General features: G+C 44.7%; 1 protein-coding gene across 2 annotated transcripts in view; it reads right to left on the reverse strand.

The window, feature by feature from the left end:
- FOXN2 (forkhead box N2) overlaps window positions 1–19,075 on the reverse strand; it is a 42,443-nt gene that overhangs the window by 18,784 nt on the left and 4,584 nt on the right. The window lies entirely within an intron of this gene.

Raw genomic sequence — 19,075 nt, forward strand, 5'->3', positions numbered from 1 at the left:
TTATGGTCCGTGGTAACGGAATCCATAGCGCAATTCTGCTTTTACTACCAAATGAAGCGTGAATGAATTTCAAAATATGATATTTGCTCATCTCTAATCAGGACAGTCATTCATATAGTGATAAGCATCGTATTTTGGTATTAGTCTACACATACCGTATTTCTATGATGTTCCTTAAGTAAATGCTAGAATCAAAGGGTTAACCATATTTGCACACATTAGTAACTAAGTTTTCCACTGGATCCTTTTGTCTGCACACATATAGGGGTCTCTAGGACTTAAATGAAAATGTGTCATCAGAAAATGATCTATACTTCAAATCACGTTTTTATGTTGAACATATTTTTCAAGAATTTTTGATAACGTTACTTTTTATTTTGCAGGTCAAATCTACATTTAAACAAAAACCATAAAATCCTGCAGTTTTCCCACTGTCCTCTAAGCCTAATAGGCACCACCTCATGGTCTGTACAAATAACTTTACTGCAGTTATCTGCCATTCTAATCCTTCCTGTAATGATATCACCTCTGTGTATAGATAAGACCGGATCCACTATTCACAATAGGTGATTGTCAGAGCTTATCTATTCTCCCCTTGTACAATGACCTCTGCACAGGTCACAGAACATGCCCAGAAAACTCTACCATAGAAGTCACTGAGGTCTCCTCCTGACCATTGTGTCTATGGCCCATGGGGTGCCGTAAAGCAATTTTCTTAATGCTGTTAAGAACAGCTCAAGCAAGATGGCCGCCCCCATAATCATGTTCAGGAAATAGAATAAAAAAAATATATATATATATATATATCTGTAGTCAGAAAATAAAACAGATTAGAAAAAAAAAAAAAAAAAGGAAATGTGTCACTATCTGGTTATAATTGGCAGAATAAATGTCTGGCGACACGTTTCCTTTAAGTCTCGAGCAATAAAGCTTCTCTATATCGAGCACGCCAAATTGGCTCGGGGAGGCTGTTAAGGACGCTTATAAGCCAAACAATGCTCCCTCGGGGGGGGGAAAGTATGCAAAGTAGATGATCTTCTCCAGGGAAGAATGAAAACTGTCTCTCTAGCGCCATCTAGAGAGACAACTTAACAGGCCTTGTAACATGACTAGGATATAAGCCAAACCAGAATCTCAATAAGGAAGAGAGACTCATCTGCACAGGGCTTATTCGGTTTTGTTTCGGCATGCTATCCCTTAGGGCTCATGCACACAAATGTATGTATTTTGCTGTCTGCAAAAAATACAGATGGCGCTCGTGTGCATTCCATATTTTGCAGAAGGGAACAGCTGGTCCCTAATAGAACAGTACTATCCTTGTACGTAATGTGGACAATAATAGGACATGTTCCATTTTTTGGCGGAATGGAAATACAGACATATGGACATGGAATGCACATGGAGTACCTTCCATTTTTTTGCAGACCCATTGAAATGAATGGTTCCGTATACGGTCCACAAAAAAAAAAAAAAAAAAAAAAAAAAAAGCAGAAGGGACGTGGAAAGAAAATACGTTTGTGGACATGAGTCCTTACCCTGTGCTGCATCGCGCAGGGCATGGGCTGTCTGTTTATATTTTTGAACTGTCAGGCAGAGGCCTACGCCTAGCAGTGTTCCCAGGGACGCCACCGGCGCTAATAGGTGAGCTCCAGTGCTGCCCTAGCCATATTACAAGCCCACCCATTAGTGCTGGTGAGGTGACCGGTAACACTGCTAGCAGAGACCCTATACGTCACCGGATCTAATGAAAAAGCACTTTCCCTTTTGTAAGTAAAATTGACAATTATTAAACTTCACGGCTCTTGCTGTAACTACCACATTATAACATTTTGGTGGGGGAAATGGGCTTGTTTACACGACCGTTGCCCCTCTGTGCCCGTGCTGTGGACCGCAAATTGTGGTCCGCAATGCACGGGCATCGGCCGTGGGGCTGCCGCATGTGGATTGCGGGTCCGCGATCCTTCCATTCCACAAAAGGAGAGATCAAGTTTTGCAGTGTGGAGGCACGGAACGGAAACCATGGAAGCACTTCAAGCGAATGGGTCCCCATCCGTGATGTGAAATGCACACGGCTGATGCCCCCTGTATTGCGGACCCGCCGTATGCGGGCCGCAATATGGCAACGGCTGTGTGAATGAACCCGAATACTGTTTGCACTACACAAAAAAAAAAAAAAAAAACACAAACACCACACAGGTAAAGCACAATAAGAACATGCAGAGTTGACATCAGAAAGGTTATATCCGGACCCCGCTGATGTCAGTCCACAGGAGCCTTGTCACTCTTTGCATATCTGAGGCTATTTTGAATGATTGCTGTTACTGCAAATGGGAAAAATGTGGGTTCCATGGAAACAGTGACAGAAATAAGTGCCACCCTTTAAAAAAAAAATAATAATTCTAAGACTTTTGCCATCAGACGCTGCCTCAGAGTATTAGCATTCTTCCCCCAACTCACAAAAATGCACAGCCATATGGTCCCTGTGCCGACCTCCCCGACTGACAGTTGGGACATGGACACAATTCCCTAGACTCTCACAAAACCCATCCCCATTGTGTCTAAATGATGAAACGGGAACAAATGGAGAGGAGCCGGCCCTCGCCTTTTTGTTGTTACCATGAAACAAGCCCCCGCAGTCACAAGTGTATCAGCCGGGATACAGAACATTGTGGAAGCCATATATGAATGCCGTACAGACCCGGGGTCCATTGTAAGACCCAAAAACAACTTATTATTTTCACCGCAGCTTGTGATACATAAGACTACGGTCACATCTGCCAGCAGCTACGCTCGGGCGGATCCAGCTAATGGGCTGCTACACGAAACCCAATGGACCCATTATTGTCAAAGCTGGGCCGCTGGACACTGTCCAATTCTGTCATCTGAGAAAAAACAACAAAAAAAAAAAAAAACGGTTCCGCCAGTATAGGGCAGAGATGTGCCAGACACACAGGAAGATCCGGATCCCTTCTGCACTGAATCCAACCTTGTGGCACCCAGAGCCAGAACTATCCAAACCTCTGACAGGTCTGCACATCAAAAGTTTTATGAAAGCACAGGGATGCTTTAAAGGTGTATTCCCATCTCAGAAATTGGGGGCATATCACCTCCCAATGTCCGATATGTGCAGGTCCCACCTCTGTAACCAGAAACAGAGCCCGCAAAGTGCCGGAGGGGGCACTACGCAAGTGCAGACGCCCTCCATTCACTTCTATGGGGCTGACGGAAATGGCCAAGCTAGCACTTGGCTACTTTCGGCAGTTCCATAGGAATGCATGAAGGGCAGCCGCGCATGTGTGGTGCACCGTCCGGCACTTTGCGGGCCCCGTTGTAAGTAGAGGTGCGGGTCTCAGACGTGGGACCTGCACCTATCAGACACTGGGGCATATCCTAGCGATAAGCTCCCAATGTCCAAGATGGGACACCCCTTTTAAAGAGGACCCGTCACCTGTCCCGACATATCCGTTTTAATAACTGCTTGCACCCTCTTTGTAATGTAATATTAAATCTGGAGCATCTAGCCTTAAAACTCTATGTTGCGATATTCTTCTATTATTCCTACCAGAAGTTTATGAATGCACTGCCACAGAGTTCAACTGGGTGCTACCACCCTTATTGCAGACTGCTAGCAATCCATGCATAATCTTCTAGCAGGAATAATAAAGGAATGGCACAACAGAGTCATGAGAACAGATGATCCCGAATTGTTATTATATGGGGAGTGCAAGCAGTTACTTAAAAGGGGTTCTCCAAGAGTATAAAGTGTCCCCTCATGTGCCAGGCACCCTACCTGGAACATACTTACCCCGGTCCCCGCGCCACTCCTGGACCCCGCACCGCTGGTGCTGCTTCTCCCTGCACACGGATGAAGCCAATGAACAAACCTCATCCTCTTCCCTGGCGCATGTTCTACCCCCTTCGGTTTAGTTGTACGCTGAATCTGTCATTTGCGTTATTTTTGTCGTTCAGCTCTTTAAGCACAAAGGAAACGAGTAGCGCTGGTGTGAACAAGCTCTTAGCTGTATTATACAGCATGAAGACAAATAGTACCGCCTTATTTTTTTACCATTTATAAAATAAAGCCACTGTAAGTGCGGAGCGAATAACGAAACCGTGCAATGAAGCTGTGACCCCTTTGTGTCTGGTTCCCCTACAGCAGGGCACTGTCCACCCCTCCGGAGCAGCTGCTGAGATTGGAGGTCAGATTTGAATCCCAAAACACCCAACAAAAAGCTGAGATTTGATTACAATGCAGCGTGATGCCCGTATCCAGGACAACTGAGGCATTAGTGTCTCTCACTGCTCGGGCCGCGCCGGAGTGAAAGCTTTAGGCCACAAAGTGCAGCTGCCAGTCTGGATCAAAGAATGGCAGAGAAACAGATCTGGTTTTATGTACTCATCAGTTACATAGAAGAATTGCACAACAAGTCTTTATCTCCGCTATATAAACCAGAACGACAAAACGCAGCACTTATGTGAGAATAATAATAAAATATATATATATATATATATATATATATATATATATATATATATATATAATGTATATAGATACGTAATATCAGGAGTTTTCCACAGAAGAACACATACCGCAAGTGTCTGATTGCTGTGGGCTCCATTGCCGGGACCCCCATCGATCACAAGAATGGCAGCCCCAGGTTCCCCATATGAATGGAGTGGTACTCGCACATGTCCGCTGCCGTGGGACTGCCAGACACCATCAAGCTCTGTACTTGCCTTCTCTTTACCAGTTACATAGAGTTTAACTGGAATGGACACGTGTTACTGTCACTCCAACCAAACAGGGGACACGGGACCCACATTCCGTAAATGTATTGCTGGGAAGGGGGAAGGGGGGGGGGGGTAGATCCCAATGCTCGGACCCTCTATAGACTCTTAGTAGGATGGGGATACAAGTCTTTTGACTCTTGAATCCTACAGCATTGAATCCTTATATCAAACCAGTGCTGCTAAGGGTTCTGTATAGAATACTACACCAATAACCATGGTGTTACTGGACATGAATGAGAGTGCTAACAGTGTTCCTGCCGATAAGTCACTGAATTCATACATAAACTTGTGTCCCAGCAGATGTTTTAGGGGCTGTTCACAACATTTTGGAAACAGTGAATATCTTTTGTGCAAAGTCCATCAAAAAACACACACATACATATATTTATATTCCCTTTTTCTCGCCAATGGAACCCTATGGTGACAGCTGTATGGGGTCCACCTGAGGCATCACTTACAACATATATGTTGAACGGTTTAACCCCTTAAGTAACAGGCACTTTTTTGGGTTTGCATTTTCATTTTTTCCTCCCAAAGTTTCAATAGCAATAACTTCTTTCATTTTCCGTTCAAACAGCCACATGAGGGTGTAATTTTTTTGTGGGATAAGTTCCTATTTTTAAGGGCACCATTTAATTTACCATGTCTGTTATTAGAAAAAAAAAAAAAAAGGGTAAAAAATAAAATAAAAATCTAATAAAAAAAAGGTCTTCTCACCACAGGGGTTAAGTCAAATGTGGGACCAAAACGTGATGTGAACACAGCCTGAAGACACACACAAGCAAGTTAAATGCGAGAAACTTGCAGCGTGTGCAGTGCGATTTCCCATTCTGTAGTGTGCTCCTCTGACAGGACTGCACAGCATTAGGCCTCATGCGCAGGCTGTGAGCATGCTGCAAACAGGAAGTGTTTTTGTTTTGTTTTTTGCAGATGCGAACAGCAGACTGTGCGCTCTCCATTGAGATGAACAGGTCCGCATCTGATCCACAAAAAACACGTATAGGATGCGGACCGAAACTACCGTTGTGTGCATGAGCGCTAATAATAATTTATAAGGCTGTGTGTCCCTGCGAGACCTGGATTCTATTAAATGGCACTGACAGCATTATGTCAGTGTAATTCAATAAACTCCAGGTCTCACAGGGACACACAGCCTTATAAATCATTGTAATGCTGTGCCATCCTGTCAGAGGAGCAGAGGGCAGAACGGAAACGTACACCGACACACTGCGAGTTTCTCACATTGAACCTCTAAGGCTAGACGTACATGAGCGAGTTCAATGTGAAAACAGCCTGCTGGTATCTTCAGAACATCTAGGGACATCTGTCTATAATTACACAAGGTCATTTGGTTGGCAGCTAGTTACTTGCTTTAAAGGGAACCTGTCACCGGGATTTTGTGTATAGAGCTGAGGACTTGGGTTGCTAGATGGCCGCTAGCACATCCGCAATACCCAGTCCCCATAGCTCTGTGTGCTTTTATTGTGTAAAAAAACTGATTTGATACATATGCAAATTAACCTGAGATGAGTCCTATCCCTGACTCATCTCACCTACAGGACTCATCTCGGGTTCATTTGCATTTGTATCAAATCGTTTTCTTTACACAATAAAAGCACACAGAGCTATGGGGACTGGATATTGCGGCTGTGCTAGCGGCCATCTAGCAGCCCATGTCCTCAGCTCTATACACAAAATCCTGGTGACAGGTTCCCTTTAAGACTCTCCAGATGACTCTGCAAGAACAAAGTGTCAACCTCATCCAGAAAACAAATGTAATAATAATTAAAAAAAAGTTATTATTACATATCAACCAGCCAACAAAAGATCAGGATATCAATATGGCCAAACTGCCATGCAGAATAATATTGTCTTGGGCAGCTTTTTGGGCCTAATGATGTTACTGTAGAAGATGCTAAGGCTAACTTCACATGGGCAAAAAAAAAAATGTCCGTGGCATGACCACATTTCCCATAGCGACCGATGTTCGGCTGACCCAAACTCGCTGCATCATAGTGATTTATAATGCTGCGAGTTCCAGCCTGATCGCTGGACTCACAGCTCCATCGTTCATCACGATGCCGTCAGTTCAGGTCAGCTGAGCTGCGGTCAGTGGAAATTATAGCCGTCACATGGATGGTTTTTCCCAGACCACATTCGCCCATGTAAAAAATGTGCCTAAGAACCACTGGTCAAACTCGCAAGCCAAGTCCTTGGGCTAGGTTTCTGAAAAGTTTCACTCCAGGTAGAAATCGATGTAAGACCAGGATACTACTGTAGAAACTCTCACTATTGTAACGAACGAGCGGCTTAGAAGCCTCGATCACTGCAAGAAACGACTACAGGCGGTGGTTTGGTACCTACCCACTTAAAGTATGGGTGACTACTACAGTAACTGGTAAAGCCAGCTAGATACTGATTATTAAAAAGACTGTAATGAAGATTACGCTTGTCCCACCGGGGTTAACTGACTGAGCGAGGCTCGGCAGTTCTGGCCGTCTCGAGATGTCCTTGTATTCCATCTGACTGGTCGCCATGTCATACTGCCTTTCAAGTATGTCTGAACACAGCCCTCAGGGCTATAACTTCACATGATGATAGCTCAGCATAGTTGTAAATATATTGCAAAACAGCACTTGTCACGCTATGTTTGTCACAAACAAGTGCAGAAAGAGGTCTGAAATTGCTCAGTTTTGTACAAAGTCATGATAGTTATGCATTTCTATGGAAAAAATTGAAGCTCTAAGTTCACACCTCTATTTAACTGACCCAGCACGGTTTCGGTAGAGCCGGGTCCTGCTGTTCACTGCCCACATTGGCTATAACGGGATCTAGCCGCTTTCCGGCATGAGTCCAAGGTTTAAGCCAGATAAAAACTGGTGCATATGGCGGTTTTTGTCCAGTCGAAACCCGGCACTTCTGCCAGAAAGCAGCCAGATCCCATTATACTCAAAGAGGTCCGGCGGTAAATGGCAGAATCCGGCTAGGCTGGATCTGGTAAGCTCTGGCGGGCTGTTCTCTGCTGTGGATTAGTTAAATAGAGGTGTGAACCTAGCCTTAGCCCCCTTTACCCCTGCATCTTATATCATATAGAAGCACCCAGAAGTTCCTAGGGGAGAATACCTCCATGTGTATGATAGCACCTGCAAGTCACACTATTTGCTGTGTGCACAAGCCAATAAAGGGGGTTCCCAAGATCAGATCGGTGGGGGCCCGACATCCAGCTAGCCTGCCGATCAGCTGGTGTACTCCAGTGAGGATTGCAGCCTCCAGTTGTGCTTGGTATTGCAGTCCAGGCCCATTCACATGAATAAGGGGAAGAGCTGCACATAGGCCATGTAACCAATGAACGTGACGTTACTGGCCTCGGAAGAGGCCGCAGAGCTCACCAGAGCATCGCATCCTCTTCAAACATTTGATGGGTGGGGGGTGCCAGGCATCAAACCCTTGTCAATACGATATCGAGTACCTATCCTGAGGATAGGTCATCAATACTGTATTCCTGGAAAACCCCTATATGTGTGTGTTTTGCGGATCCACAAAACACGGACACTGGCAACGTGCGTTCCGCATTGTGCGGACTGCACATCGCCGGCACTTAATAGAAAATGCCTAATCTTGTCCGCAATTGAGGACAAGAATAGGACATGTTCTATTTTTTTCAGGAACGGAATTGCGGACATGTGAATGGATCCTTAAGCTGGACATACACATTAGATGTAGGTTAGCCGAATCCCACTATCTTGCCGGGACTGGCTGTCCATTTATTGCTTATGGGGGGGCTTCCCGACTCTTCCACCGATGGCCAATTTTGGGAAGATAAGGATTGGGCATGTTGCATTTTATCTGCCAGCATAGAACCTGATACCAAGCATATAGTTTCCAATTGAACCACAGATAGTATGTGGCATTAGAGACGGGTAGACCCGCTGGTGGATGCTTGTACATTGGAGGTGACCACTGACCTCTCCTATAGAGCTGCTCACAAGCAAACACAAAAACGGATTTCTGAAATTCCCTCGGACACCCATTCTATACAAAAAGCTAGTTAATAGCAGCCAGTAGACGGAGGGAGAAAGTCAATTACTAGCGCCAGCGTGCTCCAGAATGAGAGACTCTATACAGCGGCTCCTGACACTCATTAGGAAATTTGGTCTTTGTCAATTACGCGCTCGGACAATAAACTTACGGTTTGCATTACATTTCTAAATTTAGGTTCAGATATTAGTCGCCCTAACATATTATTTCCTGTTTCCAAGTGAATTCCAGAGAGAATAGCGCGGATTATTACATATTAATGCTCTGTCCGCACATGCATACATTCATCCTCTTAACATCCATTAGACAAGTGGCTCTCAAACTGCAAGGTGCCCCTTAGTTGCTGGGAGGCAAATTTGACATAAGTGGTTCTATTTTTATATATATATTTTTTTAGACAAACAGAGGTAGTTAAATTTTTTTGGGCATGAACTAAAACCGATGGCGAGGACCAGGAATCTTGACTGATGAGAAGTCCAGCAGAAAAATATTGAGAAGCTATGCATTAGAAAAACTATATAATAAAGATGTTGGTCTATATAAAAAAATTAAAAAATAAAAAACTATCTGCAGCCGACAAACCAAGTATTTTTAAACATGCTGAAAGATCCCGAGGAACAAGCCTCGGTCATCTGGTAATCGGCGTTCATACGAATGCTTGTTAGCGATGATTGGCCGGACGATCACCTGGTGTAATACAGGCTTTAAGCCTCATGCAGACGTCCGTGGAACACGGTCCGGGAGATACCGGACTGGCATTGCAGGAGCGCACGGATTCATAGCAACCAATGACGCCGTGCGCTCCTGCAATGCCAGTCCGGTATCTCACGGACTGTGTTCCACGGACGTCTGCATGAGGCTTCACTCTGCAGCAGATGCCAGGCTTTGTCAGAGAAGCAATCCGATTTGTCCTAGTTACTGGACTAGACTAGGGCTGCAGCTAGCAACTAGCAACTATTTTTGTAATCGAGTATTCTATCGATTAATCGAGTACTCTAATAACAAAGAAATTCAAATAACGTTTTTCTTTATAAAAACTCATCAGCTCCCCCAGTGCCACCATCTTCCCCCTCCTAGCCATGTCCTCAGCACCAGTGAAATAAAACACTTACCTCTCCTGCAGGGGCGCCGCTCCACACCTCCTCCATGCACTGCACTGTTGTCCTGACGTCAGACAGCGTCGGGTCATAGTGCGCGCTTACGTGCACTATGACCTGATGATGTGTCAGGATATAGTGCAGCGCAGTATGGGCTGGTGGGTGACCACAGAGTAGTTTGTTAGGGTCTATTAACACGTCTGTATGTGTTCTGCGGGTGCGGAAATCGCGGATCCGCAAAACACGGACACCGGCAAGGTGTGTTTCACATTTTGCGGACCGCACATCGTCGGCACTCTTATAGAAAATGCCTTTTCTTGTCCGCAATTGCGGACAAGAATAGGACAGGTTATATTTTTTTGCAGAACGGAAGTGCGGATCCGCAAATGCGGATGTGCACAGCACATTCCGTCCCCATTAAAAATTAATGGGTCCGCGGCTGTTCCGCAAAATTGCGGAACGGATGCGGACCCATTTTGTGGATGTGTGAATGGACCCTAATAGCAAGCGCTTCCCTCCCCCTCCGTGGTCACATGACACAAACGAATCCTCGGTGAAAAATATTTGCATTGAGGATTTTTTTGTGTGTCAAATTAGTAATCGTTTCAGCCCTCCGCTGGACTTTTTATGCGCTTCAGGGCTCATGCACACGAACGTATTTTCTTTCCGTGACTGTTCCGTTATTTTTGTTTTGCGGACTGTATGCAGAACCATTCATTCCAATTGGTCTGCAAAAAAAAATAAAAAATTTCATTAAAAAAAAAAAAAAAAAGTTACTCCGTGTGCATTCTGTTTCCATATGTCAGTTCCGCAAAACAATAAAACATGTCCTATTATTGTCCGCATCACTGACAAGGATAGTACTGTTCTATTAGGGGCCAGCTGTTCCGTTCCACAAAGTACAGAATGCACATCATCCGTATTTTTTGCAGACCACTAAATACACACAGTCGTGTGCATGAGTCTTTAGGGTACCAATATTGGGCCCTTGATGTTTTTCATGAATTCTATTATTTAAAGAGCACCGGTTACTAAAAATGCTATGCAATCTGAAAGCACTATGTTATAGAGCAAGAGAAGCTGAGCATATTGATCTATATTTTTGTGGGAAAAGATTTTGTAAAACTTGCAGTTTATATCGGCAGCCTTGTGAATACCTATCAGTACAGCAGAGAGGTGTAAGCAGTGACTGACAGCTATCTCTTATACACACTGCCATCAATCACTGTACCAATAGGTATTCAAAGAAAGTGGAAAAGGCAAAAGATATAAATGTATAAAATATGGGCTTTACTGAGTACTTATCGGTGGGGGTCAGACACCTGGGACCCCGCCAATCAGCGGTTTGAGAAGGCAGCGGTGCTCCTGTGAGCGCTGCGGCCTTCACTCAGGTCCGTACGTTGTATGGCTGTTCTTGGTATTGTGCTCACTTGTTCACTCCAATGGGGCCGAAAACTGCACCTAGACCACGTGACCGATAAACGTGTCATCACTGGCCTAGGAAAAGCTGAGAGGAGGCCGTAGTGCTACTGTGAGCGCCACTGCTTTCTCAAACCATCAGCGGGGGTCCCGGGTGTCGGACCCCCACTGATATGATGACCCATCCTGAGGTCGACTGATCAGCCATATCCCGGCCAATACAAATTTTATGTGTATGACCAATTCCAACTATTACATGGCGCTGGTAGATGTTCCTGCTCAACAGCAAAGGAATACAAAGGTTTACTATGGGGCCCAGCTATTCCTGGTTTAGCCTTAGCCAAAAATAAATAAGATCTTTCCTCCTAGTGAAATCACAAAAATGAAGAAAGAGCACAGGTGAAATTAGTTCCATACAAGCAGCAAGGAGTTAAACAAGAATAAAAGCGCTGTACTCCACCAGCCACTCGCCCCTTTGAAACGACCTCCTTTGTCTGGCAGAGTGGAGGCTACTCTGACTTGCCCGTGGCGAGAGGTGCCCCATTGGAAGATTTGGAAATTAGATGAATGGATAACAAAGCCGGCTCTTTCATCCCACTGAAGTGCGCGCCTGTTATGCAAATCCTGCGCAATCTGAATGTGAATAGCTGGAGCTCTGGTCCTAAGGAAAGTCTCAGCGACAGGGTATTATTAGGAGTCCTGAAGATCCTTCCTATGTAAGGTGTGAAAAGGGGGCACATTAACCATGCGGCTGGGTCATTCAACTCAAGAAATCACTTCAGGAGACTCAAAAGGCTCAACTCACTACATTGCACCCATTGTTTTATACAAAAAGGACACACACGACCGATTCTACATGCTGCCGGCCCCTCCAGACACATCTACCGCGGTAGTAACTTCCAGTTTGGCTTCATGCACACGACTGTACGCATTGTGCGCTCCGCAAATTCCGGGTTTTCAAAATACAGGTCCTGTCCCGTCTTGCATCTGCGTTTTTTTTTTTGCAGACACATTGGATCCAGTGGTTTGTATTTTCCTCCTTTCATTTTCCAAAGGAGCCGTCAAAAATGAAAGTTGGAATCCGATTGGTTGCTATGGGCAACTAAGCCAGTTCTACTTAACACCAGTTTGATAAAGGACATCAATATTCTCTCTCTCTCTCTCTCTCTCTGCAGAATGGACATACAGATATGGAAAGCACACAGAATGTGTCTGCAAAGTGTGAAACCTGAACCCATTGAAGTCAATGGGTTCACCAAAAAACAAAGCAGATGGCAAATTATTTGCAGATTGTATGGGGGCCGTTAAGAAACATAGAATGTGTCGGCAGATCAGAACCATTTGGCCCATCTAGTCGGCCCAATATAAGAAAAGGAGTTATAACTACCAAATAATAGCAATATTTCCCATTGACAGGCCTGTAAATACTGTAACACTGGGGTCCTAAGGACTGTACAGGGACGAGCGGCACCACATACACCCCACTCATCTATTCCTGCAGAATGTCACAAATCACTTTTGCATTAAATGTCGTCCAGGCTACAGATAATGGACTATCCTCAGAAGAAATGTGGCATATTAGGCCTTACACATAATTTAGCTTAGTAAATATCCTCCAATATCCCCGCTACTATCAATTATATGGAATAGTCAAAGCTCAGGCTACGGAAAGTGATGTAAATTATCAGCAGCACCGCAGACCGGGCGGTTACAGAACTACCTATAGATATGGAAAGGTCTATGGCAAGTACAACGCAATATTAAAAGAAAAACTATTGTCTGTTACCTTGACAACATCAAAATATTTGAGCCGTTGCCTAGCAACTAGCACAGCAGGAAGCTAGAAGACAGCGCTGGTGCACTTTACTCTTACTGAACGGACGTCATCACCTCTGATTCTGCAGACTCTACAGAGGACACATCGAAGACCCCAACTCTGTAGAGTTCCCTTAAATGTTAATATTTCTGGCTGTTTCTGGGTAGCCCATCATTAGGGCACGCCATCAATATTTAATCAGTAGGGGTCCGACTCTCAGCACCCACCAATCAGCCGACTAAAGGGACCACATGCCCCCTTTACCAACCACAGCTCTAATTTTTGTTTGTGGCAGAGCTTGGGGGTTACAATTCGCGGCAGCTTTATCCCCTTCAAGAGAAAGGAAGTGAGCTGTAATACCAAACACAACCACTACTAAAAATACGGCGCTGTGCCCGGGAGACAAACAATGGGATGTGTGGCCGCAGGATGCAGAGAGTTGGACTCTCTAAGGATCTAACATGGATGGCCTAAAGAGACATCTGCGCACAGGCTGAAATGAACATTCAAACTATAGTAAACATATTAGCTGGATATCAAGCACAAAAATGCCTGCTGCTCGGCCGCACATAATGTAAAACATATGAGGAATGAACAATTCGTTGTAACGAAAGTTCGGTCTCCATGCACTTTCCGTTGGCCCATGTCAAGCCTCTTTAAAAGGGTTGTGCAAGAATAGGGGGGTGGGGGGTAACCGGTAAAGGGAAGCGCTGGCTTCCCACTCCTTTTCCTCCTGCCTCTGGGGAAAAAAAATAAAAAATCAGTCTTGACATCATGTGACCATTTGTCATGACGCTACAGCAGTCGGTCACCGCTGTAGCCAGTGATTGGCTGCAGGTGATGTCAAAGCAGATGTTTGCAGTGAGGGAGCCCAGCGGAGCATGGCAGACTAGGAGGAGAAGGAGCGGGAGCCAGGAAGCAGGTAAGTAAGCTTTCCTTTACAGGTGCAGCCATGTTATTGGGGTAGGGGTGTTGTCCTCCCAACCTTCAATTTCTGCATTACCCCTTTAAATGAGCACCAATCGAATTTTCTTTTTTTTGTAACTCACAATCAGCGCTCATTATGGCCTTGCACTGGGCCATGTATGAGGTCCCTAAGAATAGGCCATCAGATTTGGGGTACCCGCACACAATGGAAATCATGCATTTTTTTTAGGGGAATCTCGTGCAGAAAAACCACAGCATAACACAGTACCAGCAAAGCGTATGCGATAAAACAAACGTCATCTACAGTTTGCCTTTATTTTCTGTGTAGAAGTTGACCTGTCGTGCGGATTAAGAAATCTGAAGCATGTCAATTGTTTGTGAGGTTCTTTTGTGCGGTTTTCACTCTTTTCAAAAGAAGGGGTGAAAAACCTGTGGCAAATTCGCACCACAGACCACAAGCAAAACATGAGTTCTTTGGTTCGGAAACGCACAGAAAACTGCACCGAAATCCATGTTAGTAAGAGCTCACGCACACATCCGTATGTATTTTGCGGTCCGCAAAAAATATGGGATGACATCCGTGTGCAGAAAGGATCAGCTGGCCCCCAATAAAAGAGTCAGACACTTGTTCGTAATGCGGACAATAATAGGATATGTTCTATTTTTTTTGCGGAACGGAATGCACACAGTGTAACTTCCTTCTTTTTTGCAGACCGATTGAAATGAATGGTTTCGCATACGGTCGGACAAAAATAAAAGACACTGAAAGAAAAATCATTCCTGTGCATGAGCCCTAAACCTGCACCCGTGTGCCAAGAGCCTTAAGGCCCCGGATAACCCATTTCGTGTTGATACAAAAACAATGCAATCAGCTATTTCGGTGTACTTTCCGCTTGGATCATTTTAAGTGCTAATAGACAAGGTGTGAATGATGCTGAAAGGCCATGCATTACACGACTGCCTCATCAGCTCTTCTCTGTACCTCCTTATTGTAAATGATGACATGAGGGATGAAGTATACAGCGCAGAAAACAAGCCGCTTACAACTGGAAAAGTGCGCGCCAAATAAGTGCACAGAATAAATAAAAATCTACTGTAAGCACAAGACAGGACTTCATTTATAATATAACAGTTACAATATGTATTGTTGCAAAAGATCATAACATGAAAAAGAGAAGACTTTCAAACCAGGATCTATGCTCGGCTAGGTTCACTCGCCAGGTGGAGTCAACATTCAGCGTATACATTGATCTCGGGGGCCCCGTTACTCCTTGTGGAGAGCGTCAGAGCGGCACGATTCAGAAGTCCTCCTGTCGTAAACATCTGATTTGTCCATAGGCCAGGTGTATGTTAGGCTACTTTCACACTAGCGTTCGATCGGATCCGTTCTGAACGGATCCGATCATAATAATGCAGACGGAGGCTCCGTTCAGAACGGATCCGTCTGCATTATATTAGCATATAAAAGCTAAGTGTGAAAATAGCCTCGTACGGATTCGTCCAGACTTTCAATGTAAAGTCAATGGGGGATGGATCCGCTTGAAGATTGAGCCATATTGTGGCATCTTAAAACGGATCCGTCCCCATTGACTTACATTGTAAGTCTGGACGGATCCGCACGCCTCCGCACGGCCAGGCGGACACCCGAACGCTGCAAGCAGCGTTCAGCTGTCCGCCTGGCCGTGCGGAGGCGAGCGGAGGCTGAACGCCGCCAGACTGATGCAGTCTGAGCGGATCCGCATCCATTCAGACTGCATCAGGGCTGGACGGAAGCGTTCGGGTCCGCTCGTGAGCCCCTTCAAACGGAGCTCACGAGCGGACCAGCGAACGCTAGTGTGAAAGTAGCCTTAAAGGGAATGTGGCATCAGAAAATGCCATTGTTCAAATCACGTTTTTATGTTTAACATATTTTTAAAGACTTTATAATTTTCCATGTCACTTTTGATTTTTAAACCAAAATCATAAAATCTCGCAGTTTTCACACTGGCCACTAAGACTAACAATAGGCGCCACTTCTTGGTCTGTACAGATCACTATACTGCAGTTACCTGCTCATCTGTCATTCTAGTCCTGCCAGTAATGATATCACCTCTGTGTATAGATAAGACAGGATCCACCATTCACAATAGGTGACTGTCAAAGCTCATCTATTCTCTCCTTGTACAACGACCTCTACGCAGGTCACAGAACATGCCCAGAAAACTCTCCCATAGAAGTCAGTGAGGTCCCCTCCTGACTATTGTGTCTATGGCCCATGGGGCTACCGTAAAGCAATTTTCTAAATGCTGTTAAGAACAGCTCAGGCAAGATGGCTGCCCCCATAATCATGTTCCGGAAATAGAATTAAAAAAAATCTGTAATCAGAAAAAATAAATAAGGGTGTGTATTGTATCTGGTTTTAACTGGCAGATAAACTTTTGGTGACACAAATAGTTTAAGGAGTGTCTTATAGGCCGGTATACCTTTTCTGCAAATATTCGGATAGGTTTCGCGAGCTGCTGGTTGTGGGTTTAGGCTTCCCCAAACTTTTTCCGGGAAAGTTACCATTGATTGGTGCAGTCAAATATCTGAAAATCCATATAATACATGGACAAACCAGGTCTTTGCCCCGAGTCATAGACGGGGCCCCACCCCCCAACTTTATGTCATCCAGATGTAATAAGATATATGGACAGGGCCTGCTGAGATGAGACAACCCCTTTAAAATATAAGAAACAGTCCTTGTCATCAAATTGGGGGGGGGGGGGGGGGCTGTCAAGGGGCATGTTCAGACAAAGTATATGCAGACTGTCAAGGGGTATGTTCCAGATGCATTTTTTATGTGGTTTTTGGTGCAGATTTTCAATCCTGCCCATTTTAAATGGAAATTCTGTATGCAGAATCTGCTTGAGGAATAGACCGGACACTTATTTTTTTCCCCCCAGGGTGGTTTTTAAAACCACAAGCGAAAAACAAAAAAAAACATGTGGATACCCGTTGAAATTAATAGGCAAGTTCTGCGTCTTTGGCATGGAATCTGCTCCCAAAGTACTCCATGTGAACCCTAATTAAAATAAAAGACTGTCTAGAATAAGACATGTTCTATAATTTGTGGAGCGGCCGCACATATGCGAACAGAACGCATTTTTTTAATATTTTTTGGGCACCCCCATAGAAATGAAAGGGTCTGCATGTGAACTGCAAAAAATGTGGATGGGACGTGGCCAAATCCAATGAATTATAAGGAACAAATTGGAAAAGTCATGAGAACGTCAGGCCTATCCGAAGAGGAGAAGTCTTCTGGCGGGGATCCACTTCATTCCATGTGCGCTGTTATTACGTGAATGACATGTAACCATTAGAAACTGCTGCTACTTACAAGCTGCTTCCAGAAAGAGTTTGTTTTTTATCATGAAAACTTCTTGAATGTCACAATGTTTCTTTTCTTCTGTCGCTAACACACCATAAATAAACTAGTAAAAATAAAAAATAAATCCCAAAAGGTTTCAAGTAATAGGAAATAAAACGGTTACAAGACTGATGTGTAGAGTGTCAGCCCACTGCTCCTCAGCCGACAGCGAGCTCTCATGTCAGAGCAGGCCACTTACTGAAAATACGTACACAGCGTAATGGACGAGCGGTCATTTTATCAAAAGGCCCGACCGGCGCTGCGGCCAGACGAGGTCATCGGCCAATCACTGAGCGCACGTAAAGTGCTCATCTCCAAGAGAACAGGTTGCCCCAGCGTAAGGCCCCTTTCACACGGGGGCAATGCGAGACTTGAACGCATAGCGCCCGCACTGAATCCTGATCCATTCATTTCAATGGGTCTGTGTACATGAGTTCTGTGTTGCGTGAAAAACACAGCATGTTCTATATTCTACGTTTTTCATGCAGCCCTGGCCCCATAGAAGTGAATGGAGCTTCAGTGAAAAACGCATTGCATCCGCAAGCAAGTGCGGATGCAATGCGTTTTTCACTGATGGGTTGCTAGGAGATGTTTGTAAACCTTCAGTTTTTTATCACGCGCGTGAAAAACGCATCAAAGCGCATTGCACCCGCATGGAAAAAACTGAACGCAGTTGCAGACAAAACTGACCAAACTTGCTTGGAAAATGGTGCGAGTTTCCCTGAACGTATCCGGACCTAATCCATATCGTTCACGTGAAAGAGGCCTAAAGGAAAATTCACTATTCCATAATGCTTCTTTAAGGGCATCTGTCAGCAGTTTTGTACCTATGAAACTGGCTGACCCGTTTGGCTACTTTCACACTAGCGTTTCTATTTTCCAGTATTGAGATCTATCAGGGGCTCAACACTGGAAAAAAGAAAGCTTCCGTTTGTTTCCATTCATTGTCAATGGGGACAAAACGTAACTGAACAGAACGGAATGCTCCAAAATGCATTCCGTTCAGTTTGGTTGCGCTCCCATACCAGAGAGCAAACCAAAGCAAGCTGCGATTGTCTTTCCGTCATGGGATGCGGAGCAACTGATCCGTCATGACCCACAATGCAAGTCAATGGAGACTGATCAGTTTTTTTCTGACACCATAGAAAACTGATTATTCCCCCATTGACTTTCAATGGTGTTCCAGGAGCAACGGGGGCGTTGAGGCTCTGCTCTCTCTGCAACTGCAGCGCCCGCTCCACTCTGATAGACAGGTCCAGGCGTGATGGTGTTTTCACTAGAGAACCACTTTAAAATCTCTGTGCAAAAAATGGTTTTACATTTTGTTAAAAGGTGAGGGGTGAGGGGAGAGATTGTAGGGCCGAAGCTGACACCTACGCACAGTCTCGCGGATTGTATAACCACAATAATTATGCAATTAACTGAGAGAAATTAAAACTCGACATAGTCCATGGCTCAGTATCATAAAGTTATACAAGGGACTATAAAAAAAGAATAATAATTCTACAATTTACTACAGCAATAATACATGGGGGATCCATAAATGGATTGAAAACCTCTTCAGAGCAGCAATCGCGCAGCGTCCCGTACCAATAAACG

Source organism: Bufo gargarizans, chromosome 4 (genome assembly GCF_014858855.1).
Source record: "Bufo gargarizans isolate SCDJY-AF-19 chromosome 4, ASM1485885v1, whole genome shotgun sequence".
Classification (NCBI taxonomy): Eukaryota; Metazoa; Chordata; class Amphibia; order Anura; family Bufonidae; genus Bufo; species Bufo gargarizans.